The sequence below is a fragment of the Triticum aestivum genome, chromosome 4D (assembly GCF_018294505.1).
Source record: "Triticum aestivum cultivar Chinese Spring chromosome 4D, IWGSC CS RefSeq v2.1, whole genome shotgun sequence".
Taxonomy (NCBI): Eukaryota; Viridiplantae; Streptophyta; class Magnoliopsida; order Poales; family Poaceae; genus Triticum; species Triticum aestivum.
In genome coordinates, this window is record NC_057805.1 from 334,532,214 (window position 1) to 334,536,244 (window position 4,031).

The window sequence follows — 4,031 nt, forward strand, 5'->3', positions numbered from 1 at the left end:
GGCCCCGCCGAGCCCCGCCGCCGGCGACCACCTCCGGCTCCCTCGCCGCTCCTCCGGCCACCGGCCCTCGCCTCGCCGGCCCCTCCCTCGCCTCGCCGGCCCGAGCAACTCCTCGCCTGAGATCCCGATCCGCACAGTACGCGTTGACTTCTCCCGACCTCGTTTTTTCCCAAGTCCCAGAATTCCATCAGCAAGTGTCTATGTTCGAGATGCGATAACTTTGTGCATGTAGCTCCGATTCGCGCGTATAATATGTCAAATTGTTCGTCTCGTGATGCTCTTCATTTTGTTCGATTGCACCATTTTCATTAGAGGTCATATTGATGCCCAAATCTTCGTTGGAAGAGGGTCAGTTGCTGTTAATCTCTGGTTCTTATCAGAACTTGGAGATTTGTCATTTTTGTATCATTTATTCTGTGCATCTTCTGAGCATGAGCTCTATATGTTTTTTGAAGTATGCCATGCCATCTTACCAGTGGTATAGTCCGTGTATTTTTGTAGTCTTTGTGGTGACTAGCACAAGCATGCAAAATAGGACCCGTAATATTTCTGATTTCAGAGACTTAGTGATTTCTCTAAGTCCTTGTCTGCTGTAATTTTGTTGCCATGTAAACTTGATGCTAGAGAGAGATCCATGCATATTTTGGAGCTGTTCAGTAAGGATGTTTTGTAGCTATAGTTGTAATTGATCCATTTCGGCAATTGTTTGCAATTTTAGAGTACCATAGCATGACTCAATCTTGCTCTACTTTTGCTATAAAATATTTCTGGCAGATTCTTAACATGATATGCATTTTTGCCAAGCTTATTGTAGTTGATCCACACATGCTATGCAATTGTTCTTGCTATGAATAGCTTCATAAACATGCCATCTTGCTGCAGGTATGCTTGGTTTGTCATGCGTTGCTCTGTAGTGAGTGCATCGAGCTCACAAAGAGGCCTACATATTAATATTTCTGCCATGCTCTGTTTTCTGCCAAGTCTGGAACCTGTTAACGAAACTTGCTATGTTTACATGCTTGCCATTATATCTTATGGTCCTTTTTATCTTATGGTCAGTAAGGGACTTTTGTCACGTGCTTTTAGTAGAACACTACCATGCCTTGTTTTGCTATGTTAAGTTCCTGTAGCATGTTGATTTCGTGCTCTGAACATTGCTACCTGATGCTGATTTCTGCCATGTCCAGTTTTTCACTAAGTCTGTGAACCTGTAATCTTTTGCACTTTTGCCATGCTTGTTTGCGCTTGATATGTTGTGAACTAGCCGTAGCTCAGTGTTCATCTTTTGTCAAGCATTTCCTGTAGATTACTGCCATGTGCTTTGTTGCTATGTTGGGGTGCTGTAGCATTGTTACTTGTTGCATTTTAGGTGCTATCTTGCTGTTTATTGCAGATTAGTGTCATTCTTGTTTTGCTTGCCATTCGCAAACCGTGAATCCGATTCCGGTGATCTTTATATCGATTTCGACCGAAGTCATCTCATCTTTCCAGTGGCATGCTTGGTTTGTCAAGTTACTGCCATGTTCATTATTTTCCTTCCGGAGCACGCATATACAACGCATATCATAACTTGCATATCATACATGTCTTGCATCATGTTGCTTGCGCATTTCTCGTTGTTGATTGTCGTTCCATTTGTTTGTGTTCTTGTCTTGGGTAGAGCCGGGAGACGAGTTCGTGAACAAGGAACCTGTCGAGTACGCTTACGAGGATCAAGCTTTCGACAACTCTGAGAATCTTGCAGGCAAGATGACCACCCCTCGAAATCACTTCTATCTTTGCTATGCTAGTTGTTCGCTCTATTGCCATGCTCGCTACCTATCACTTGCTATATCATGTCTCCCATTTTAGCCATGTCAGCCCTAACCATCCTTTCCTAGCAAACCGTTGTTTGGCTATGTCACCGCTTTTGCTCAGCCCCTCTTATAGCGTTGCTAGTTGCAGGTGAAGTTGAAGTTTGTTCCATGTCGGAACATGGATATGTTGGGATATCACAATATCTCTTATTTAATTAATGCATCTATATATTTTGGTAAAGGGTGGAAGGCTCGGCCTTATGCCTGGTGTTTTGTTCCACTCTTGCCGCCCTAGTTACTGTTATACCGGGATTATGTTCCTTGAGTTTGCGTTCCTTACGCGGTCGGGTGATTTATGGGACCCCCTTGACAGCTCGCCTTGAATAAAACTCCTCCAGCATGGCCCAACCTTGGTTTTACCAGTTGCTACCTAAGCCTTTTTCCCCCGGGTTTTCGCGAGCCCGAGGGCCATCTTATTTTAACCCCCCCGGGCCAGTGCTCCTTCGAGTGTTGGTCCGAACCGAGCAGCCTGCGGGGCCACCTCGGGGAAACTCGAGGACTGGTTTTACTCGTAGCTTGACTTATCCGGTGTGCCCTGAGAACGAGATATGCGCAGCTCCTATCGGGATTTGTTGGCACATTCGGGCGGCTTTGCTGGTCTTGTTTTACCATTGTCGAGATGTCTTGTAAACCGGGATTCCGAGACTGATCGGGTCTTTCTGGGAGAAGGTTTATCCTTCGTTGACCGTGAGAGCTTATGATGGGCTAAGTTGGGACACCCCTGCAGGGTATTATCTTTCGAAAGCCGTGCCCGCGGTTATGAGGCAGATGGGAATTTGTTAATGTCCGGTTGTAGATAACTTGTCACTTGACCCAATTAAAATACACCAAGTGCGTGTGTAGCCGTGATGGTCTCTTCTCGGCGGAGTCCGGGAAGTGAACACGGTCTGTGTTATGTATGACGTAAGTAGGTGTTCAGGACCTCTTCTTGGTCATTGCTAGATGACGCCCGTTCCATTGCTTCTCTTCTCGCTCTCATTTGCGCAAGTTAGCCACCATATATGCTTTTGCCGCTGCAGCTCCACCTCTTTGCACCTCTTTGTCCTATAAGCTGAAATAGTCTTGATCTCGCGGGTGTGAGATTGCTGAGTCCCCGTGACTCACAGATACTTCCAACACCAGTTGCAGGTGCCAACGATGCCAGTGCAGATGATGGCGTCGATCTCAAGTGGGAGTTCGACGAGGAACGTGGTCGTTACTATGTGTCTTTTCCTGATGATCAGTAGTGGAGCCCAGTTGGGACGATCGGGGATCTAGCATTTGGGGTTGTCTTATTTCATCTGGATTTTGACCGTAGCCGATCTTTATGATTGTATTTTGGATGATGTATGATGATAATTATGTATTGTGTGAAGTGGCGATTGTAAGCCAACTCTTTATCCCATTCTTGTTCATTACATGGGATTGTGTGAAGATGACCCTTCTTGCGACAAAACCACTATGCGGTTATGCCTCTAAGTCGTGCCTCGACACGTGTGAGATATAGCCGCATCGTGGGCGTTACAAGTTGGTAATCAGAGCCATCCCCGACTTAGGAGCCCCCTGCTTGATCGAATCGCTGACGTTGTTGAGTCTAGAACAAAATGTTTTCAGTCTTAGGATTATATATATCGGAGAGTAGGATTCCTTTTACTCCTCAGTCCCTTCGTCGCTCTGGTGAGGTCTCCTGACGTAGAAGTTTTGACTACTCTCTCCTCAAATTTCACTAAATTGTTTTTAGGATCACGCGGGTATCTTGGAATCGTTCCGATCGATTTGTGACGAGAACATTGTTCTTGGTGCCTCCTGTCATTTAGGGGTTGTGGCAGTGTCCCGGGGAGTTGAGCTCCGAGGTGTTGTCGTCACAATTTTATCGTTGCAGTTCTGGAATACCTGAGTTTCGCCGACATCGAAATCTCTTTTATGCAGTTGTTGGTGAGATCACCTCGACGCCACCCAATACTGGGGCGGGAGTTCGGGAGTATTGCCATAACTTGTATAACGGATGTTTTTCGAAGGTTGAGGTAAACGATTTCCGAAGGTTTCTTGGTTATGTGTTGACGGATGGATACAGCTGGATCTAGGGATTGTTAGTTTGGGTGATATATTTTGTGTCCCCTGTATCCCCTACACCAGATTGCATAACCAGAAAATTTCGGGAGTTCATAAGTGGGAATTCAAGTAGCCTTAGGATTT